Below are 22,966 nucleotides of genomic sequence, written 5' to 3'. Positions count from 1 at the left end.
AACTCTCTAACAACCGAGGTAGAAATTAGTGTTATAAAGGAAAAAGAGTTGGTAATGGAGGGTGACCGCCTAGCTGGGGTGTTTAGAGGAGGCCTGAATGAAGACAAGAATAATATGAAGAAGTAAATCATGAAGTTAAGAGGGTGGGGTTGGGGGAAGCATTCCAGGCAGAGGTAGCAACAAATATAAAGGAACAGAAAAGGCAGTGGTGTGTCGGGGCTGTTAGGTATTTGAGGAGTAAGGCAATATATGAAAAATCAGGTAGGAGAGGGACAAGCCAGTGACTGGAGAAGCAAAGTGATCATGCCAGGGAGTTTGTGTCCCTACTGGAGGTTTGTGGTCATAGACTTAAAGTAAGACTTCAGATTGGTTCTTTGATTTTTTTTTTCCCCCCAGCAACTTTAGGACTTAAGGAAGCAGCCACATTAGAGAGTGTCATCAGGACCAGTGACTTGCCCATGTGAGAGTGATGGAGAGAAAAACAAGCAAGAGAATTGAAATGTTTGTGAGTTATTCTAATGCTGGAATTTAGACTCAGGAGGGATGTGAGGGTCATGGGGGGGATGATGGATAGTGAAAAGTTCTAGGTTCAGTAGATTAAAGAGAGAACTAACCCCAAAGGTGGGCACAACTTGGCTGCACACCAGGAAGCTCTACACCTGCATAGAATGTATAAATGTGAGAATAAGACACCAGACAGGCAGATGGGTGGTTTTAAGCAGAACACACTGGGGGCCAGCTGGCAAGGAAGATTCTTTTTGACCCAGATCTCACTGTAGTTTAGGAGCCTACTCCAACCAGGAGGGCATCTGTGGGGAGTCTCATTTGGCTAAAAGTAGAGCATCTGACAAATTCTCGTCTTACTTTGCTGACAGAATCATCAATCAGTAAGTGGAGGGAGAGACAGGGGAGCTTCTACTTTTGCAAGGAAGAATATCTCAGTGAAAGTGAAATTGATGAGAATTTAGAGAGAAAATGGTCTGATTCTCTTAACTGCTCTCACCGAACCCAGTCCCCCTTTTTCTGTAGATCACCAAATGAAGTGGGTTTTGTAGAATTATAAAAGAATAAAATAACATTGACAATAGGTAAATGTAGAAGCCACCTTTGCAAAGTGGCCAAAGGACTGCTGGAAAATAGATTAATCAGATGGAAAAATAAAGAGTTGCTCACCTTCCCCAAAGGATGGAGATTGGTCAATCAGAAGTTAGATCTGGTGGCAGCTGACAGGAAACCAGGGTGAATAGTTAACATGATCCCAATCCCTTGATTTACACAGACCAGAGTGCTAGATCGAGGACTGATAGATAGAAATCAGGGATCTAAATAAAATAGCAGCTACCTAATACATATATTAGTGGTGTGTGTGTATACACATATATGTGTGTGTGTGTGTGTGTGCATGTATATATATACATATATAGTTTCCTCTCTCTATATATAGTTTTATATATATATATACTTATATATATAGTTACACACACACACACACATAGTTTCCCTCCTGATATGTTTATCAACTATGAGCTTTGATATTATGGGGACACTTCAAGCCTCAGTTGGGTGGTTGTGTTATATGTTTTTTTATATTTCCTTCTAGTCCTAAAATCTATGATCTCATAACTTCTCATGTTTCTTTATACACAGTGGTAGTTTTATAGTTTTATAGTGGTAGTTTTATAGTGCATACATGTGATTATATCATACCTGATTTTGTAAAAAGTAGTGTGATGCTTTTTTAAAAAATTGGATTTCTTATCTTCTCCCCACTCTGCTCTTTTCAGCATCTGTGTACCCTCAAGTTTTCAAGTCCAGCTATGACACTAACTCTGCATCTTTGGACAATTACTTAACTTCTCTGTAGTAATACCTAGTTCATAAGATTATTAGGAGAATCAGTGAATTAATGCATGTGATGTACCTGGAATGGTGTTTGGCATTTTGTACATACTAGGTAAATCTGAGCCGTTGTTACTCTCCATGTCAATTGGCATACAACTAATTGTGTCTGGTGCATACTGTTCTGTAATTTATTCGGACCCTCTTTTGTAAGTATTTTTCCATTTCCCCCGTATACAAATAACTGCCATATGTACGCACATATATATCTTGTATTACTGTTCTTCTTTCTGTGAGATTAAAATGGGAGTGAACTGGTGGGTTGCAGGCTTTATGTATTTTTAACTTTAAGAGATATTGCCATTTTGCTCTCACCAAATAAGTCTGTATATCTTCACATTTCGTGCAGTCAAGTATAGGAGTACACCTTACCCTACATCCCACCAACAATAGGTAGTAGATTTCCTCTTTTGCCAGAGTAATAGAGATCAGGGAAGAGATTGTCATTGTATCTTTCATTTGCATTCCCATCATTTTAGGGAAGTGAGCATCTTCCATGTTGGTTTGGTTACCATTTACTTGTTTTTCTCTTAGGTTGTTTGTATTTTTCTTGTCAACGGCTAAGAGCATACACTTTCACTGCATGTGTGACATCCCTGAAAAGAACCTTGCTTCTCTCTGTGGGCACGACGATGTCTGCCTTCCTTCTGCCCTGTCCCTGCTACTGGACTCTTTCCTGCTCTTCTCTCCTGATCACTAGAGTGAAGGTTCACATGCGAAGAAGGCACCAGCCAGATGAGAGACTAATCTGTGGAAGCCAAAGACATCTGACCAAAGTTCCAGGGTCCCAGAACATGAGTGTGGATCCTGAGGGATGGGGCAAAAGTACAGGCAGGGCAGGGAAGGGGCAGTGGTGTGGGTCCTTCACTTAAAATATCCATTAATGTTTGAAACTTGTTTTTATGGCCCAGCAGGAGTATAATATTGTGGTGGGTTTCAGTCCTCAGGTAGGGATAGATAATTTGCTTGCTCAAAACTGTTTTTTGAAGCCTTAGTGCCTAACTAGCAACATCCAATTCTTTTAACTTGCTCTTCAAGGTTTTCTAAAATCCTATCTGACCTTCCTTCCTCACTTTGCACTGTCTCTCTCTATTGCTCCTCAAATTCCTTTCATCTTCTGGTTTTTTAACTGGGATGTCTTTCTCCTGCCTCTCCTGTACAAATTCTATTCATTCTTACAGCCTCTATTCCTGTGAATGCTGTCCCAACTACGATAGCCTGATGTGAACTCTCCCCATTCTCAACTCTCACAGTAATTACTACCTGCCCACGCGGCCGGCAGTTGGTCATTGTCTACTCGAGAGTCTTTTGGAAACAAATCCCCCACTAAGTCAGCTTAAGCAATAAAGAAATTTATTATCTCATGTAGCAGGAAGCCCTGAGTTAGGACAGGCTCCAAGGTTGATTCAGGGGCTGGATTTCTTTACTCTGTCATCATGTAACTGGTTTCTTCATGGTCATAAAATGATTGCCCAAAGCAGAGAGTGCCCTGTTCTTCTCACTGACATTTCCCAAACAGGGGCTCCCCACCTCTCCCTCCATAATCTGGGGCAGTACTGGCCCCGGGCCTCTGCTAGAACAATGGCAGCAGCACAGGGAATATCAGATGGTTCTTGTCTTATAGGAATCAGGGTCTGGATCAGGGGAGAGGGTTGTCCTCCCCTCTGTCAGCTGAGAGGAAGGAGAGACTACTTGAATCAAGTTGGACTTCTGGGAGGAATCAAGAGCGTATGTGAGTGCTGTCTCCTCATAGGTGGCCCTGCGGCAAGTATTGATTATCTTGAATCAGCACATATACTTTTTTTTTTTTTTGTGGGACCCTTGCCAGTGGCCGGGGAACAAATCGGCACTGCAGAGGCTGCGGGCAACCTCGTAGCCCAGCGCTCAACCGCTGCACCACCAGGGGAGGCCCCACCACATACACCTTTTATTGCGAACTCTTTACACTTTTTATATCTCTATTCTGCCCATAGATTGCAAACACCTTGAAACAAAGCCTGTGTTTACATTTTTTAACGCCCAAATAACATTCCTATAGATTTGTTGTAAACATTTATTGAGTGGATTTGACATTTCTGAGATTCGTCTTCATTCTTGACCTTATCAGCACTCCAGTGGATGCCACTGAAGCATCTAGGGTTCAAATGACAAACATAAAAATGTAAGATTGGGGACCCAAACCCAGAAAGATGGAGGTTTATTCTGTTCCTTCCCTGTCTCTGCCCCCCAGAACTACAGGGTATTAGCATCAAATGCAAATCAAAAGAGTAAAACTCAGAAGACTGAAAACTCTATGATGCAACAGATCTCTATCTTTGATGCTTGCATTTGAGTACACTTCACTGCTGAGAACTACAAAGTCTCTCTTCACTGTAAAGCACGCAGTTTATTATATTCCTCTCTGCAAAGACAGTGATCACAAAAAAATGATACTTCATTTATTCATTGAACTGACATCACTTTTGAATGCTTATTACCATATTCCATACCAGGCACAGGGAATATATAGTTGGATAAGAAATTATCCCTGCCCTCAAGTTGCTCATTAGCAGACTTGCTGTCACTCCTTCAAATCTGGTAGCAATAATTTGTATTCGGTCATTTGGTTCAGACCTCAAATCATCACCTGTAGTGTCTCTGCTAGAACTAAGAGTTTTGCTGTGGATACTTTGCTGATTTTGCTGCTAAGAAGAGCTACAGTTTCACCCCTTATTCAATGTCTAGCCTACGGAAAGTCACCTAGCTCAACTTCTATATCACTGAATGGAAATTAATAGTGCTAGCTTACTTCTAAGACAAGCTATCACCATGTGAGAGGCATACTCCCGAGCGTCTAAGCTGGAGAATATCATTAGCTAAAGTATAGTAAGACAAGGTGAGGTGGTGGTAAGATGTTTCTGAATGAGTCAGAGTTCGGGTGCTAAATTTATTAATGAGTCATTTTCCTTGCCTAGCAGACACTGTGGCGGAAAGTGAAAGAAGAAGCCATGCAATGTCTGTTTTAAAAATGTATTCTGACCCTTGTCAGACAAAGAAGATTTCAACATATTTTAGTGTTTTAGAGCTAATGTTTGTCACCAAAAACATTCTCCTGGTTCCTTCTCAATTGGAAAATGCAAGTGAGATCTTTTCTCCAAGAATGGGGAAACTGGCTTTCATTTCCTCCCAGGAATTTCAGATGATAAATTCCTAGTGGTCAGAGCACTAGGAATTACCTTCTTTGTGCAGCACCTAAAATTCAAATCTGATTATTTCAGCCTTTAGTAAAAGCCTCTTAGTGATGGTGACCATTCATTGACCTCACATTCACGTGCATTATTTGACTTTACTGACATTCCCTTGTTCATACCACTTGCATAAGTATGTTTCCTGGGTGTCTCTATAGGAGATTCTCCAACCAAGATCTGAGAGTGATCCCTCCATGTCTACTGTGCTTTTCCCATCATTTCTCTTCCACTCTCTTGCAGAACTAAAAATCCTTCTACCGTGTATTAGCTTCAATCACTTATCATTCCTTTCTGCCAGCACATAGGAGCCCTTCTAATGCCACTTGATGCTCCATTCAGCCTGAGCTCCATGGCCAACTATTAGACTACTGAACCATCACCCAGCCCCTCTACCCATTAGGCTTTTTTTCTGTGTCCATCATGCTGACCCCAAATCCTGGTCTGTAGGTCTATGTTCCATGGACCTGACCTCGACTGTGTGAGACTGTGGGATAGACTCAAAATTTTATAGGATTTGTTTTTCGCAAATTTGCACTGTAAATTTCGTCTAATCTGCAACAGCAGGGCAATTTAAAAATTCTATCAGAAGACTAAACATTCTTCCCAGTCAGTATTTCAAATGCTCCATCTTCTTCAAATCTCCAGCTGTATCATTCTTGATCTTTGTAAATTAATGTGCCTTTGATAAAATATATGAATGCTATTTCGTAGTTCCTCTTCCTTCTTCTCTCTGTAAATGTATTTATAAATGTGCATGCATATATACATCTCTATAGCTCCCCTCCCTCTCTTTTCTCCCCCGCCTTTTCTTCATCCATCTAAGTCCCTACATATCTGTCTTGGCACAGGCTCCTGGCTCAGTTGGACACATGCTGCCCAGATGCCCTTCGTAGGAATGACTTGCTGCCCAGCTGTGGGCAATACGATCAGCTGACAATCATCCGTGTTAGCTCCTTTGGGGTCTGCATTGGCTGCAGAGTCACCTTGCCTGATTTCACATCCTTATAGGAGAGGCCCACATCTATGACTGAGGAAAATGGGAAAAAAGAAACAACCCTAGTTAATTCAGTCCACTGCAGGGTGCTGGGAGCAATCCAAGCTCTTGGGCTCCCTGCCACTCTCAGCTTTCCCTACCTACCTAATCCTGCTTCTTCATCCTTCCTTAGAGCTCTTCATCCCTAATACATCTCTGGAGCCCAGACTCTGTGGCTCCTTCTGGAGACGCCAACGTAGTGGTCCCAGAGAATACGCAGGAAGCTGGGTTTAAGCGCCAGCTGGCAGGGAGGAGACCATTGCTGTCAGCAGGTGAATCACAGGAACTCCTGGCACAAGGTCCAATGGTTAAAACTTTTTATCAGTGGTGAATTGGGAAGGCACGCTGGTGGAAGAGAATGTATAAGAAAATATGATGTATTCAGTGTTTGAGACATAAGTAGGAAATGGCAGCCATAAAGATCATGATCTTGGAATGCTGTTGCTAAAGCTCAGTGATGCGCTGCAGACACATAGCAAACAGCTGAATACAGGAACTTGAAAGCCAGGGTGAAAAGTCAGAGGGCTTTTTGTTTGCACGGCCGAAGTCCTCATCATCTGCAACTGCAAGTAAAGAAAGGGCCAAGGACAGGATCATCTAATGCCCGAACTTCAAAGATGCTAAACTTCCAGCCAAAGCAAGTCTCTTATGCCAAGGTCAAGACCCTGCTTGGGGAAACTCGAGACCCAACCCTGATACATCTGGGTGGATTTGTCTTCCTATTCTGGCATTTGTAGCATTGTTTAGTGTTGGGATTGTGTTGTCTCCTACCTCCTCTCCTTCATCTGACAGCCCCCATGCAATTAACAGCCAGCTGCCCGACAAGTGAATGCTCTGCACAAATTTTAATGAATGACTCTCCAGTATTTACTTGGGATTACTTATTCCTTAATGCCTACTCTCTCTTCTTTTCTACTGAGGGACAGAGGGATATTTACTAACTTTATGCTAACCTACACTTTTTTGACTTATGATTCCTCTTCCCTCACAATGTCTCGAGTCTTTTTCTCTCCATTAACTGCCCTTCCACATAGAACCACACACGGGATAGCTGCTCAGCCAATATTTGCTTAATAAATGGGTTTTCCATTGTTTCTCTCCACAAATCTCTATTGATAAAACAACGCTCAACCCTAACTATGATTAATCTCAACTCTCACCTTTACCCACACTGCTGTGCTCCATCTTTTCTAATCCCCAAGGATCTTGTTTGAGTTCTACAAGTAAGATTGGACACTAACAAAGGGAAATATGCCGCGAGTGGTGATTTGTACTTAGAACAAGAAGTATCTCATGGCCAGGAGTCATCAAATAAATGTCCCCCAAATATGGGCAAACTTGAAGATGTCGCACTCAGAAAAATGGGGATTGCCAGTAAGGAGGAGACTTCATCCTCCCATTAGCTGGGAGATGCTCACATGGTCTTCATCTCATTGTACCCCTCTGCCCAGTAACTCTCACCCCGTTGTCTCCATTCATCTCTTGGGCTTAATGGTTTCAGGTGACATAAGTCTGTGTCCTTATGCACAAGCCCTACGCTCCTGTCCATGATGATTCACTACCTGCTCACCTGGGCACCACTTGATGGCTATTTAAGGAGCTAAGGATGGGTTCCTTGTGATTTACCTACCATACCTCACAGTAATGGATCCAGGCTCTTAGTCTAACCCATATTCAGCTTGACCATTTCAGTATATTTAGGGGACTGATGGTCAAGTACTATCAAAATCCAGTTGGTCTGAGAAGTAGGAGAGCTTCTTGGAAAATAGCCAGTCTGGGACAGAGCAGCTCGTAGGTGTCTGAGAGCACTGGGTTGGTGTCACAGAAGAGATGAAGATTGGAGCTCAGCAAAGCTTTGCTGCTGAAACCATGTTGTTTCTATTTCCCTCTCTAGCTTATCTCCAGTCCCTCCAAGCCTATTTACTTATACCAGAACCATGTGGAAACCTATTTACTTATACCAGAACCATAATAAATAAATAATATTTATTATGTTATATTGTAGAGGCAGGAAGGGCCAGAGCAGGATCTCTATGATCCTATGTGGACAGGTAAAGGAGTCCAGGAGCCCTCAGTTGCTTTTTTAGGCTTTTATTGAGATTAACAGGTACACAGCAGGTAGGGGTGCAGGGGGGCCGGGAAGCTGGCTGGCCTCCCAGACCCCGGCCAGTCTTCACTATTTCTGGGCTCTCTGATGTTCTCTCATAGGCTCGTTCTCTCTCTCCTGCTGGTTCTCTTCCTACATTCTTGCTTGTTCTCCTCTGGTGCTGCTTCTAGTGATTCCATTTCATTCTTATAAGCCACTCTCTGCATGGGTGTACCCACCTGTGCATGCCCACACCCTACTCCAGGTGTCCACTGTCAACCATGCATTTAATCTAATGGCAGGAGGGCAGTAAAGCCTGATCCTTTTTACTTACCCTACAATTGCATTGGTATTTGGTGACACTAAATACTAAGCTCACCAACCTCTTTTGGGAGAATTAACTTATTAAAGCAAAGAGGGCCTTTTTGTCTGCCAAGAGGTCATTGAGTAATACTATAGCTGAGCCCTACTGAAGGCTAGAAGACCCAGGGAAACTCCCTGCGCTTTTCTTCAGCTGTAACTCCTTCCCTCTCACCGGGCCATACCGTTGAGCTGAGAGAGGGTCTATGTATCTCACCAACATACTTCCAGCACGTTTAGAAGGTCTTCATTGGTTAAGCCACACTCTGTGATATCTCTTCTTTTAGAACTTCTAAAATGCTCATAGTCTGTGTATTAGTTAGTGGTTAGTGTTCTTCAGAGAAACAGAACCAGCTCTGAGATGGGCCAATGCTCTTTCACTTTCTCTTACTCATTGCTCAAGAGATGCCAGCTCAATTGGCACCAGAGGGCATTGGGCTTCAATTCCAGTCTTTATAACTAAAGTATCAAAACAAAAGCACAATGCCCATGGAGCACCCTGAATTCATAGGCAACATGCCAGGGACTGACTCACAAAATAATAGTAAAGTAGAAAAACAAATGTGGAGCCATGCCAAGTTGGGGTAACAACCAAATTGATCTCAAAGCTATTGAGGGTCTGGTGCCCAGGTATGTGGGTTACAAGCAGTGTTGTGCCAGCAAGCACAGGGTACTGGAGCAAGGTGGGAGGGCAGGCACGGGGGCCAGGAGGCTGGAAAGCCCCTCAGCTGCCAGCCACCAGCGAATCTTTGCACTTTCTTTCCTCTGGGCTTTCTCTGGTGTTCTCTTGTGGTCTCTTCCTCCCGTAGCTGTTGATCGTCCTCTCATAGTGACACTACCATAGCCGTCTCTGAGTAACATCGCCCTTATAGTCCTGACCTCTAGGCTCAGGCATGCACACTTGCACATGTGTACATACTGATGCTTAGGTGTCCAGAGTCAAGTATATGTGCCCCACACCCACACGCCCTCTATGTTAACAAGATCAAGGCCACAGGTGATAGCCACAAAGGCCAATGGCATGAAAGCCTGACCAACTTCATTGACCCTACAAAGAGGTGTCCACTGCTGAGAATAAATGAAACCACTCTGGCAAGCATGCCCAGAATTGCAATTGCACCAAACTTTGCTTGACAAACTGCCAAACTTTGCATCAATTAGAACTGCACTGACTTAAAATCTCATTTGCATGTAGTGATTTAGCACTGTCCATGTTGCCTCTATAAACAGGAGCCCCTAGAGCGAGGTTAACTTTCAGCTCACTTGTTCCCTGGGTGTGTTTTTCTTCCTGAAACTTGGAATAAGTGTTCACTCTAACACGTGCTGTGATAATCAAGTTGTTCTAGCAACAGCTAGAACCCATTGCTAAGGCATACACTAACTGTGACACTCTAGCTGTAACATCCAATGCTGTAACTCAGTTCTGGGATTTGGTATTGGAGTCAACTGGGGAATCTATGGACTGTGATCCCCAGGAAGGCTCTGCCATGGACCAGTTGCATCACCCAGGACTGGCCCCACTACCTGTGGACACTCAGTTAATTAGATTGTCTGACTAAAGGTCACCTGAGTTTAATCCAGTTTATGGAATGATGGATGAAGCAGATGAGAGACCTTCACTTGAAGGCTGTTTCGTGTCACTAGTTTTGTTTTTTCAATCCAGAGTTTTAGCTAGAGTCTTGAATTAAGTGTTTGTGTGAAGTGTTTTCCACAGAATTGGGGGGGTCACTCTCAAAAATGATTATCTACCCCCACACACCACATGACCTTCACCACTCTCCCCTGACAGAATGACAGAGTAATGGTCATTGCAATGGTTCATTTTATGTGTCAACTTAAAATTGGAATGCCCACAGTTTAATCAAGACTTATTTGGGTGTCCTGAGAGGGTGTTTCTGGATGAGATTAACATTTAAACTGGTAAACTGAGTCAAGCAGATTGCCCTCCCTGACGTGGGTGCACCTCATCCAATCCATTAGAGGTCCAGATGGAATACTTGCTGACTCTCCTGAGTAAGAGAGAATTCCTTCTCCCTGATGGCCTTCAAACTGGGACACTGGGTTTTTTTTCTTCCTTTGGACTTGAACTGAAACATCAGCTCCAGCCAGGCCCTGAGCCAGCAGACCTACAGATGAATCACAGCCTCAGCTCTCCTGGGTTCCAGACTTGGCCTCAGACTGGAACGACACTATCGGCTATCCTGGGCCCCTGGCCTGTTGACTCACCCTGAAGAAAGCCATAGGTTTTCTTATGTTGGTGGTTCTCATCCCTTACCCGGCAGCTTGGGTTTTAGGTATGAGTCATAATGAATCAGAATTTTTGTTTTGATCCAGTTCAGCAGTTACATCTCTAGGCCTGAGAGTTTCAGATGGACACCTGGAGTCACCCATCACACAGCTTCATCGCAAAGTGTGTAGTGAAAGGCAATTCCACAAATCATCCTCAGATGGGTTCCAAAAAGGAAAAAGGAGGTAGGGTTAACCCTCCTTTAGTATCAGCATTAGCATAGCCTGGGGCTGAACCAGTTGTTATAAAACTAAGTGTCTGCAAATCCCAATGAGAGGGGCCTCTTTTTATTATTTGGGAATAAGGGGCCTCAGGAAAGGGCGCACTCTCAGCCTTGTGATCTGAGCAAGGTTCAGGCGCTGGAGCGGTTTTGGCTGAGTCACCGCTGGCTGATGACCCCACGCACATCACCTGACCTCCACAAGCTTCAGCTGGCCCAGCTGTAGAGCTGAGTAAACCCCCGGAGGCACAGAGGCTGCTTCTGCACATGGCTGCCCCAGGGGGTGCAGGTTGGCTTCAGCAGAGGCACTGGAGCAGTGTAGGACCAGGAATGTATACGGTGCAGGTTTTCTGATCCAGCAGACTGGGTGAAGGAGGAGTCAGAGTCCTCAGTGGTGTTTGCAGGTTTTTTATTGGGATTTACCCGTTGCACAGCAGGCAGGGGTCCTGGGGGTGTCGGTAGGCTGGCAGGCCTCCCAGCCCCCAGCAGGTCTTCACTCTGGGCTCTCCGGCCTTCTCTCGGCTTCTACTTCTCTTGCTTCTCTCGGCTTCTGCTGGCGTCCCCGTGACGCCGCCCTTAAAAGGCCAGTCTCTCAGCCCAGGTGTACCCACTTCAGGTGCCCGCCATCAGGCATGCATTCAGGACCGCAGGTTTCCCTCATCTATCCTAATGGCGGGAGGGCAGAAAAGCCTGATACCTTTTACCTACCCTGCAAGCAGTAAGGGGGACTTCCAGAGGTGCCTTATGTAAAAGACACCTCTGGAAAAAGTACCCTTTTGTGCTCTGCGATGGGAATAGAATTGGGCAAAACTTTTTTGAAACTTTTAAAGCTTCATGTATTTTGATTATACATTTTGATTATGCATTTTGATTATGTGATTTCACTTGAGTGAATTTATTAAACAGTCAGATGCACACAAATATTTATGTTCAATAATGCTCATCTCAGTGTTATCTTTGATGATAAACTACTGGAAAGTATCTAAATATTAAACTATAAAGCATTATTAAAATATGTACATCTATATGGGCAGTCATTAAAAAATCACTCTAGTAGTATCATTAATATTCTTGGAAAATGTCCACAATTGGCTAGAAGTAGGAAAGAATTATAAAACAACATTGTTAGAATAATCCAACTTTAAAAAGCTATATATGCTCTTGGACATACAGACGTATGCCCAAAGGCTCCACACTAAATTGCTAGCAGTGTTTAGGGGAACTGTGAGTCCGTCTCTGATCCACCTCGCTTCCAGGATGTTCCAAATTGTTCACATGCACATGTTCTCCCTTTGCCCTTCATCATTCCCTGCATCTCTGCTAACCTGCCTGCACACCTATGTAGCAAATGAATAGAGTGACATGCCTGTGAACCCAGCTTGAGCATTTCAACCCTGGAGGCTCTCCGGCCTGGGAACAGAGTGGGATTTTTGTTTGAGGAGTCCGGGTCTGGAAGAATGATGACTCTGTGGGTGGTTTCTTAGATCCTTCATGCACATGGCTTTCGGCCTTGACTCTGCCCTAAAGCTCTGGCTTGCTGGCCAAGGCTGAAAAGTACTTTGCTTAAGCAACCAATTCCTCTACAGGAGCCCATGGTTTTCCACCCTATCTATTTACTATCTATTAAGCAACAGCTGATCCTGCTTACCAGGAAGTAAGTTTCAAGGGAGCCCTCTCTTTCAAAAGTAAGCAAACATCCTTGGTCAGGGGCACTAACACCTGGGGAGGGTGCAGTTACCTTTTCAAGCACTAAATCTACCCATGTGTCCTGAGCTATGAGCTACAGCTGGCTGGACAGTGCGCTCACGGTGGCGTGTTCTGCATGGAAATAGAAATCTTCGAAGGGTGCTTCTTCTTTGACAAGAAAAAACGATGTTCTTTCTCATCCACAATTTATACTGAGAAGGAAACAGGTGATTCATGAAACAAAGTAATTGAGCACATCATCTGGAAAGCTTTTAATGACCCAAATGACTGAAGACTTTTAAGATGATATTTTGGGGAGCAATTGTCCTTTTTAATCCCCCACACCAGAGGCGAGGGGCAGGTAGCCACCACGTTCCTATCTCTGCCTGGAACCCACCAGGGGAAAATGGGCCAGGGACACCAGGGAAGCAGAGAAACATCTGGAGCAGATTTTAACATTGCCATAGACAGGCCACTGTGTGAAACAGGAGAGTCCGTGTCCCCTGCTTTTCCAAAGTTTGCCCTATGCCACTTGGCATTTAAGACAGACCTACATTAGCACCTGTTTTCACTGAGCAAATGAAATCTGGCAGGGCGGGGTGGGGAGGGCGGCATGGTCCACTTTTACGACAAAAGCTGAAAAGCACCCAGCATGTTAGGCATGGCCTCGCTTTGCGGCAGAGACCACGGCTCCAAGCATCGTAGAGACACTGCCAGCTCCTGCTCTAGAACCATGTCCTGCAGGTATGTTGTTATCATAGTAATGCTGCTTTTACTAGATATGAGGGCAGTTTTAGGGCTTATGTGATATGTGGATTGATTCAGGGTTTGGGGACGACTCAGAAAGATTTCCATATAAATGAATGTGCCATTTCAGCTGGTGAAAGTTTTCTGAGGTGCCCCCCCCATCTGATGTGTGGGTGGGGGAACCTGCCCTATTATCTCTATTTTATGTAAAAGACAGAATTGCTCAAAGTATGACCATGTATTATAGGCCATCTGCCTTGTGTCTGGTCCAGTTTCAAGCTCTGGGAAACAGTTGTGACTATGACAAAGTCCTTGCCCTCGGAAAAGTGTCTTTCTATTGAGAAGAAACAGTGAACAGATTTAATATGTACTGGGTAATAATTGATACAAAAAAAAGGCAAGGTAAGGACCGAGCACCAAGGAGTGACAAAGTTGTTTGTGGAACATTGAGGGGAGATTTCTCTGATGAGCTGACCTTGGGGGAGGGCTCGTGGGCCTTGCCGGATGAATGAAGTGGAGTCAGCTGTGATGATGTGACGAGGACTAGCAGAGGTGACAGGGTAGTTGAGGATCAAGGTGAGGACTGGCCTTTGCTCTGAATAAAACGAGTGGTCAGAGGCTTCTTGGTGGAGACCTGCCGCGGTCCAATCTACTTGGGTGTTGGGGTGGAGTAGAGGCATCTTTAGGGCACTTGCGTGATGTTATCAGGCTTGTGACAATGAAGGCTAAGAAGTGGAGCAATTTCTTTGTTTTTTTCTTTTACTCACGGTTAGATTTATTAGATCTTGTCTATGTAAAAAGAGGAAGGGGTGATGGGAAGAGGACGTGGTCCTGGGCAGCCTGCCAGTGTCTTGGGGGCCAGTAGTGACTGCAGATCAGAGGTGCCCACGGCCCTGAGTTCAAGCAGGTTGGCATCATTGCCCAAGATGCCATGCTCCCGATTGTCACACACCAGATCACAGGGGCTGAGCACGTGGAGCCCCAGGGGAGAATGAAGACATAAGGTTTGCAGTTGGGTTGTTTCAAAATCAGTGTGGTCAAAAGAATGAAATCAGGGAGTTACAGGCAATGCAACTGAACCACCAGAGAAAAAGCTCCAGCAAGGGCTCTTGTCTTGGGGCTACAGTAGCAAGGGGCCCCACAGCTGGGTGGAATGTGCACCAGACCAGGTGCTGGAGGGAGGGAGGTGGGAGGAGGCAGAGGAAACAGGAGAACTGACTCATGTATTGCACGTGGGGCCTGAGCGGAAAAGCAGAGCAAATGATCACTTCAAGGGAATTGACCCAAACGACTGAAGACTGAAGTTCTTTTATGAGATGAGTAAGAATGAGATGGGGAGAATCCGTGGCTAAGTTTTGTTTAATGTTTGGGAACCACTTTAAAGCTTGAGATCACCAACAAAAAGCACAAACATGCAAACAATAAAAAGTGGTAATGAATAGACCACAACAAAGATGCTTATTTACAGCAGGAGCAGAAACAAGCAGGCGGAGTGTGTCCTCAGCTGAAGTGAGCATTCAGGCCACTGAGATGTTTCCTGGTTTTGCACATGTCTGCAAAAGGTTGCAGAAGCACCTTGGCTGTTGATTTGAGGGTCACAAACTTACAAATTTGTAAAGATGAAATCTCTGAATAATGAGGGTTGACCGTAGTAAGATTGAGAGGCTGATGTTCATCCAAGCGAGTTGGCATCGAGTATTCTGGGGGAACATGGGCGGAGTCATTCAGGAGTCAGTGCAATGTCTACAGCTAGCATGAGAGGAGATGGGATCATTTAGGAGGGAGAGAAGAGCTCTAGAGATTGAACGCTGGGGCGCTTTCGCAAGGAAGGGCCTGCAAAGGAGACAGGGGAAAAAAAATGCTCACCAAGGAGAAAGGAACCAAGAGCTGTGTCGCAGAATAAGGGCATTGACAGTCGGTCAAGGGGTGCAAGGTTGTGTCCCAAGAGAGGACCTTTAGAACTGGTCTTTTGGCAAGATGGGGGGTCCCTGGTGGTCTCAAGGAGCAGTTTCTCTGGAACTGCGGGGATGAAAATGCAGTTTTTTCCCTGGCTGTTGTTGCAAATGAGAGAAAAACCTGGAGGAGGATGTAGGGCCAGGGAGTCCTTTTCCAAGGAGCTATTACATGCAGGGGGTGGGGAGAGGCAATAATTCAGGGAGAGATAAGGGACAGCTGCCACTAGTCCCTGTGTCGTGGGTGGTGGGTTCTGTCCCTGCCTCTGCCCGGCCTTCTGCTCCCACAGCCTGCATGTCTGCTGCCGTACACACTTCTGTGGCTTTATATTCCAGTCACTTCACACGTGTTGATTACCTGGTATCCAGCAGGCACCAATCAATGTTGAATGGTGAGAGGACGAGGGTGAAACCCCACACTTCTGCTCACACACTTGGAGAGCTGGGGAGAAATGCCGCAGCTGCAGTTTGAGTGAAATCCATGGAGTCTGGGTCAGTGTTAATACCTGACGCTTCTAGAACATGTCTCACCTTCAGAAACTCTACGAGGTCAGTCCTGTAGCACCGGGGAAATAAAATTCATTCCTTGGGGTCATTCCCAAATCAAGAGTTTAATTAATCTTCTCATAAAATTCTCTTCCCCTTACTTTAGTCCCAGATGAGATATTTCTGAGAAAATAGCTCAGCTTTGCCCAAAATGTATGCAGCTTGGCATCCCTCGGACCCCGTCTGCAGTGGTTAAATAAATCACTTGTTGCTAAACAGAGCAATTGATTCCCCTGACATCTACAGGGCCCTCTTGGTTTATTTTAAAATATATCAACTGACTTGCCACAACTGCCATTGCTTTTAATGTGTCTGACACATCCAATTTCAATAGCTCAATGAAAATGTCATGTAATAAAATAGAGGCAGGCAGAGAAAGAGAGCAGAGTGGGTGTGTAGACACACCCTTAGAAAGTCAGCAAGGATATCACTGGCTCAGGTGGGCCTTGGAGAAAGATCTTGCAGCTAGCAGCATGTGGAGTTAGATTACATAGCAATCTCCCCTCTAAATTCTCCTTCCAACTGTCATTCTCCTGTATCTGTTCTTTTAGCTAATGGGATCTACCTACTCTGCCAAAGTACTTCCCATGAAGGAACCCTTGCTGAACAATTATCTTTAATTTCTCCAATTCATGAAAATGCTTAGGAACGTAGTCTTGCTTAACAAAGTGAAAAATTCCAGGCTGTTAGATGTGTGGCATCCTTGTGTTCATTTCACTGATGAATAAATCCAGTGACTTGGTGCTATCACATACTGGGCGCTGTGATAAGAGGCCGGATCATAAGAATGAAGAGAAACAGATCTGACCTCAGTGGTGCAGCCACACAAGAGGATGTCTGTGCAGGCACTCTTGCCTCGCCCCACTGCTAAGACGCTGACTTACATTCCTGATCTTCACAGTTGAAGGATATGAAACATGACCTTGAAAGGCTCTTAAATACCTACCTTTGGGATTGCTGGGGGGTTAAAAGTAATAGCAAATGTCAAAGCTCTGCAAAACTTGATGCAAATCTTGGTTCTTCCTAACTGAGCCCAAAGTACACTGTGATTATTGCATCTCCATCTGTGATGTTCAGAAACTAAATCAGTTGTCAAATATCTGCTACCAATTATTGATGTCTCCATGGTGAAGCTATCTGGTACTGAAGTTCAGATGCTAGGAGATCACAGTGCGATGTTCCTTTGCTTCAGCAATTCTACTCTACTATGCTCTCCATCGTAATGTAGATCGCTCAGGCTCAATAGATTACACACACATTCTCTCTGTTAATGGAGTTCTGCCCTTCCTCCCACATTGGAGAAGCCTCAGATAATCTTCAACCACTCTCTCCTGTTGGTCTAAAGTCCTGGCATCCACCTCGTTTGCATCTTTTGGGTCTGTCTGTCGAGGCTTCGTCACCAGACCACCTCTGTTGTGGTGTGGACCTTCACAGCACACTACTAGTTGAATTGACCTTCCTGTTCTTGGCTCCATCCTCTCCATTCCCTTCTTCACTGTGAATCCAGGGACATTCCAAAAACAGTACGATCTTGTTCAGCTTCTGCTAGAAGAGGTTCTACTGCCCCCCATTGCTCCCTGGGGTAATTACCTGGAAGAGTTTCAGAGCTTGCCACCACTTCACGACACACCACCCATTGTGACTTGGGCCATCCTGGGAACAGAGTTTACTTTCCTTTCTCTGTTTGCCTTCACTTGGCCTGTGACTGCAAATGCCCTTTCTCCCTGAGCTCGCCCTTCAGCCACTTCTACCTGCCCATTCCTGTTGAGGTGACATCGCCTTTCTGCAGTCTCTCTCACCACTTTGGACACAGCTGCTCTTCCTCGAGTGCCCATGCACCCTCTATGTTTTGACCTTACTGCATCACTTTACTGCATCACTTTACTGTTTTGACCTTTACTGCATCACTTTACAACCCAGACTGGCCTGTTCTCCTCCTGAAATGGCTACTCAAGAGCAGTGGCTGTTCTGTCTTTGCCTCTCCATCACCTCGTGCAGTGTCTGGAGCAACTAATCATGACAGATGTCAGATGGATAAATGAACGGAAAGAGGCAGAGCTTGTCTTCATTGCCTCTGATGTCTCCTTGGTTTGCCCGAGACCTCTGTCTTCTGAGAGCTGCTCACTCCCCTCTGTCCTTGAACATTATAGATCCTCTGTGTTCTATTTGTTTTCCAGGGCACAAGGTAGCAGGGGGGCTCAGATTATAGATTTCAGAATCAGACTTCCTAGCTTTAGGTCTTAAAAGCTTTGGGGTTTTGGGCAAATTGCCTAACTGCTCTGTGCCTCAGTTTCTCCCTCTTTAAGATGGAGAAAATACCCAGAGGGCTATAGGGTGGTTAAATGGGTTCAAGCATGCGCAGCACGCTTTGTGCATCCCCAGGCAGTGTTAATTTTTAGTGCATTGGGAATGTGCCTTGTGAACTTAGCTCCCTTCCCCATGCCCCTCCTCCTGGGCGCCATAGTCTCCCTCTCTTTTCTCACTTGCCCTTGGCTTCATAATTGATCATGTATTGGGCAGTATCTCTCAGTGGCTGCTAAGTACTTTTTTTTTTTTTTTTTTTTTGGTGGGACCCTCACCAGCGGCCGGGGAATGAACTGCTGCTGCAGAGGCTGCGGGCAGCCTCACAGCCCAGCGCTCAACCGCTGCGCCACCAGGGGAGGCCCGGCTGCTAAGTACTTTTAAGATACGTGCCAGCTTTTAAATGTTTATGTCTTTATTCCATGCCTGCCACTCTCTGCCTAGGAATATAGTATTAGGCACAAAGTTGTCACTCAATATAGTAATTCACTTAGGGGTATGTCACTGACCTCAGTCAAGACGATGACCTATTGGGAAGATGTTAGAGTATCATGTCAGTTTTTCTCCCATCAGTGCTTTTTCATGGTGTGTTTTGCTATCTGTTGTCCACTCCATCCTCCCATCCTCCATACAAAGCACAGTAATTTTTTTTTTAAGATTTATTTATTTATACAAGCACTGGGTACAGTCAGAAGCGCGGGAGGGTGAGAGAATTCACCAGAGCCAGAGCGGCGAGCAGAACAGGCAGACTGACGAAGTACACTGCTGAGGGGAGCAGCGGGCGGCAGGAGAGGTCTGCGCGCCATGTGGGACCCTCCTCCGGTGGCCGGGGAGCAGCCGGGGATCGAACTGGTGTCGCAGAGGCTGCGGGCAGCTTCACAACCCAGTGCTCAACTGCTGTGCCTCTGGGGAGGCCCAGCACAGTAATTTTTTATTTGACTTAAAATTTGGTTTATAAACAACTGTAAGCAAGGCATATCTGTATCTAATGTAAATCTTTCTTAAAATAACATCGTATTGATTTCCCATTGGTTTACAGTGCTGTATGTGTCTGGAGTGCCACACCTCGGTAGATACATAAGCCTTATGACACCCACTACCAGAGTCTAGTGTTCTTCCCACTGTGGGGTTCATGCCTGCCCCCCCAACTCCTTCACCTCTGGTAACCACTGTATTCTTCTCAGAGTCTAAGATTGTTTTTGTTAGTTTATTTGCTTTTTGTGCTTTCCATATGAATGATTTTGCTTAGCATAATCTCCTTATATCCATATATGTTGTTGTGAAAGGCAGCACTTCACATCAATAGCATTCCATCGTGTATATATACACCACGTCTCTATCCACTCATCTGTCCACAGGCACCTAGGCTGTCTCCATGCCTTTGCTACTGGGGACAGTGCTGCAGTGAACACAGGCGTGCATTTATCTTCTCAAAGTAGTGTTTTCAGAGTCTTAGGATTAAATACCCAGGAGAGGAATGGCTGGATAATATGGTATTTCCCCTTTAAAAAAATATTTTTATTTAAATATCTTTTACATCAGTGTTCATTTTTGTTTTTGTAGAATGTTTGATTTTTCCTTCAGGTGTAATTTCCATAAAATTCCCACTTCCAAGTTACCTGTGAACTGTCTTAGCTTCTTACCATAGCTAAGACATAGACATAGTCGCTTGTGCTTTTCCCTCCCCTGTTTTGATCCCTCTCTCTCTCCATCTCCTGCTATATGTCTCTGTTTTATAGTTTGCCTGGTAGTTTGGTTTTTTTTTTTCCTGTCCCTTGTTTGGTTCCCGTATATACCTCCTATAAGTGAAATCCAATGTTTTTTTTTTTTTTCTTCTGATTTATTTCACTGAGCATAATCCCTTCCAGCTCCATCCATGTTGCTGTGAATGGCATGAGTTTATCTTTTTGATTGCTGAGTAGTATTCCATTGTGTATATATACCACATCTTGATCCAGTCATCTGTTTTTGGGCATTTATAGTTGCATTCCACACAACTGATAAGGGTCTGATATCAAAGAACTACAAAGAGCTTACATAATTGTAGGGTAAATGATTCTCAGACTTTTCTGCCCTCTACCATTAGGATTGCCCTGCCTGATGGGGCACCTGCATTTTGTTATATTGTTATAGTTGTGTTTACTTCTGTGGGCCATGACTGCAGTATTGAGATATGGCCCAAGAGAAGCAGAAGCAGAGAGAAGGGGAGAGAGAACACCAGAGAACTCAGAGTGAAGACTTGCCCAGGGCTTGGAGGCCTACTGGCCTCCTGGCCCCCCGCACCCCAGAACCCATGCCTGCTGTGTACCTGGTTGCTGCACTACATGTAAAAGCGCAATAAAAGCCCGAGAAAGCCACTGAGGGCTCCAGAATGTCTTCTTTACCCCGTCTGCTCTGATCATAGAAAACCTGCTCTGTCCCTGTCCTGCCACTACAACAATGCAACAAAAACAAAGAATCCAGTCAAAAAATGGACAGAAGAGCTAGACAGATACTTCTCCAAAGAGGAAATGCCGATGGCCAATAGGTACATGGAAAAAAATGCTCACCATCACTTAAAATCATGGAAATGCAAATCCAAACCACAGTGAGATATCGCCTCACACCAGTAAGAATGGCCCACGTTAAAACAACAACAACAACAACAAAAAAACCTAACAACAAACGGAGGATGTAAAGAAAAAGGGACCTTTTTACACTGCTGGTGGGAATGCAGACTGGTTCAGCCACTATGGAAAGCTGCTTGGAGGACCCTTAAATTACTAAAAATAAATCTACAATAGGACCCAGCAATTCCATTCCTAGGAATCTACCCAAAGAATACAAAATCAGTAATTCAAAAGGAAACCTGCACTCCTATGTTCATTGCAGCACTATTTACAAAAGCTAAGACATGGAAACAACCCCTTTCAGTTTAACTAAAATCTTCATACCATGTTCCAGAGAAGCTGCACCAATTTACTTTTCTACCAACATTAAACAAGTTTTTCACTCCACAGCCTCAGCGACACTTCTCCTTTCTAGTCATTTTGGTACAGGTCATCCAGACAGGTGTGAGGTGACATCTCCTTCTGGTTTCGATTTACATTTATTTCTCTGGTAATGTTGAGCATCCTTTGGACATTTGCCCTTGTCTTAATTGAGTCATTTGTTTTTTGTTGTTGAATTGTATGTGCTTTTTTAAAATATATTTTGTCTCTGAACCCCTTGCTGGATGTATGTGTGACTATCTTCTCCCAGTTAGTAGCTTGCTTTTGTGATTTGGTGTTGGTCTCTTTTATTGTACAAAAGATTTTTAGTTCAATGTAGTTCCATTTATTTTTGCTATTATTTCCTTATACAACGGTATCGAGTTCCCAAGAATATCTCTGAGATTTATGTCTTTTTTTCTATGTACTTCATGGCTTCAGGTCTTATATTCATGTAGGGGCAGGATGGGACGGAGCAGGATTTCTATGATCAGAGCAGACCACACTGGGTAAAGAAGAGTCCTGGAGCCCTCAGTGGCTTTCTCAGGCTTTTATTGAGCTTTACATGTAGTGCAGCAACAGGCAGGGGGACCAGGGAGCCAGGAGGATGGTAGGCCTCCTAGTCCCTGGCAGGCCTTCACTCTGGGCTTCTCTCTCTCCCTTCTGCTTTTCCTCTGCTTCTCTTGGTGACTATCTCAATACTTTACCCATGGCCCACAGAAGTAAGTAAGATAGTTTGCAATAATGTAACAACTGCAGGTGCCCCATCAGGCAGCACAATCTTAAAGGTGGGAGGGCAGAAAAGCCTAAAAACCATTTATCCTACAATTCAAATCTTTTATTCCACTTTGAATTAATTTTTGTGTGCAGTGTTAAATAACCTAGTTTCATTCTTTGGCGGATGACTGTCTAGGTTTCCCGGTACCTGTTATGGAAGAGACTTTTCTTTCTCCATTGTATACTCTTGTCTTCTCTCTTATAAATTAACTGATGATGTGTGGGGGTTTATTTCTGGGCTCTCAATTCCATCCCCTTGGTCTGTGTGCCCTTTTTCCCCCAGTGACACTATTGTTAATTTAAAGAGGTAACAAATGAGTAGGTAGGAGCAGAGGGGTCTGGCCATTTGGGCATGGGCACAGCCTTTGGATGGCTGCCTGCCCAGCTCATTCACTGAGCCAGCCAGGGTCTTTCAAAGTGACATTAGGTTAGTAAGATTGTTTGGGCACAAAGTCTGTCTGAACACTGTAGTGTAGCATGTCTGTTATATGTGTGGTACCTACCTGTGTGTCCACCCACTGCATGCTGTGTTATCTTAAACCAAGGGACGTACCTCCCTGGCTGTGCTGAACCAATAGTATAATGTTGAAATCACTGAAAAACACAGGAAAGTCATCATGTGTTGAGTATCTTGAAGTCAAAATAGTGGAGCCTACAGGGAAGCCGAGTTTGAACTGGTGATAGTAACTTGCTTCTCATTTAAAACCTCCCGAGCTTGCCTGTCAATCTTAAAACGTTCAAATGCAGAGGCAGCAATTCTGGAACTTCCTTTTCAGTTCAGCGTTCAGTTGTGTCTCTACAATGTGAAGTTCAACTTGAAAGTGCAGCAAGGACTTGGCCCCTCAGGGCATTTCGTGCCACTGGGCGCCTGCCCGC

The 22,966-nt window shown here is 44.6% G+C and overlaps 1 long non-coding RNA gene across 1 annotated transcript in view; it reads left to right on the top strand.

Annotated features, from left to right (window-relative positions):
• The first annotated feature begins 472 nt into the window (after positions 1-472).
• Positions 473-22,966, top strand: part of LOC119247622 (uncharacterized) — an 84,058-nt gene continuing 61,564 nt past the window's right edge. Inside the window, exon 1 of the long non-coding RNA XR_005125786.2 lies at positions 473-505. This is a non-coding gene — a long non-coding RNA (uncharacterized LOC119247622). The remainder of the gene's footprint in view (positions 506-22,966) is intronic.

Source organism: Talpa occidentalis, unplaced genomic scaffold (assembly GCF_014898055.3).
Source record: "Talpa occidentalis isolate TD23 unplaced genomic scaffold, MPIMG_talOcc4v2.1 talOcc4.16, whole genome shotgun sequence".
NCBI lineage: Eukaryota > Metazoa > Chordata > Mammalia > Eulipotyphla > Talpidae > Talpa > Talpa occidentalis.
Note: the sequence above shows the minus strand (reverse complement) of the source record. Positions and strands in the feature narration are given on the sequence as shown.